This window comes from Charadrius vociferus, unplaced genomic scaffold (genome assembly GCF_000708025.1).
Source record: "Charadrius vociferus isolate BGI_N301 unplaced genomic scaffold, ASM70802v2 scaffold529, whole genome shotgun sequence".
Taxonomy (NCBI): Eukaryota; Metazoa; Chordata; class Aves; order Charadriiformes; family Charadriidae; genus Charadrius; species Charadrius vociferus.
The window spans coordinates 1,272,518-1,273,585 of NW_009650172.1; the positions used below are offsets into that span (position 1 = coordinate 1,272,518).

The 1,068-nt window shown below is 59.3% G+C and overlaps 1 protein-coding gene across 1 annotated transcript in view; it reads right to left on the bottom strand.

Moving 5' to 3' along the window:
* Positions 1 to 1,068, bottom strand: part of ANXA6 (annexin A6) — a 13,923-nt gene that overhangs the window by 11,732 nt on the left and 1,123 nt on the right. The gene's annotated exons all lie outside the window — the stretch shown is intronic.

Consider the following 1,068-nt stretch of genomic DNA (forward strand, 5'->3'; position numbering starts at 1 on the left):
CAGCAGGAAAAGGGGAGACCCCACGGGAGGGTTGGACGCCCTGAACGCAGGGGAAGGCATGCAAGTACCAGGGCGATCCCCCTGCAGTGCAGCCGGGCCAAAGGGAATTACAAGGGGTGGATTGGGAGCAATGAAGGAAATCCTTTTCCTACCGCTCCTTGCGAGCAGGGAAACCCTCCGGATGCTGAGGATGCCCAAGCTCTGCATGGCTTCCAAGCAAGGAGACATATTTACAGGCACAAAATCATCGTGGGCTGCTAAGCGGAAAGCTGAGCCGGAGCTCTCAGCTGTGTCTGCACCCTGGGAAATTCTGAGCATCCTCCCTGGGCTCTGCTTGTACCATGTCCCAGCTGGGTGCGTACACCTCCCAGGGCTTGCTTGCTTAGGATCTGCTGCAGGGCTTGTTTAAAATCCCTGAGAGCTGTACGAATGTCCAGGGCTGTTGCCAACGTGGGCATCTAAAGCTGACATGTCCCCAGAGAAAATGGGCATCAGGCAGGCAGCACCAGTGCCAGCATCCCTGGCCCAGCAAGTGCCTCCAGGAATGAACCCAAGGGGATGGACACGGGGCAGCCCTATACCCCTCACTCCCCTGGGCCCCATCCCAACACTGTGGCACAACAGCTTCACTGTGCATCTCACACAGCTGGCCTCTGTACCCCCATTTCCAAGAAAGAAACCAGTCCAGGCTGGGTACATCCCACAAGCCCTCTCTGGAGGAGCTGCTGGCACTGATGTCCCATGTGGTGGGCAAGAGGAGACGCTGCCCTTCGAGAGAGCTGGGCAGGCGTGGGGACAGATCGTATTGCAGGTGATTCATCCGCAGAGCTGGATTTAGCCCTGCTTCCCGGCAGCTCCCAGACCCTCCTTGGCTCACTGCAAACTGCTGCCCACACACGTGCCTCGCAGGGACGTAAATAAGGAGCTGCGGGGCAAAGAAGGTGCCCGGAGGCAGCAGGAGGGGGTGAAGGTAGCTGCAAGGTGCTGGGGTCGCGTGGGTGGTGATGGGGAGACAAGACGTCGGCCCTGGTTAAACGGGGAGGAGGAGCAGGGCTGTGTTCCTGCCTG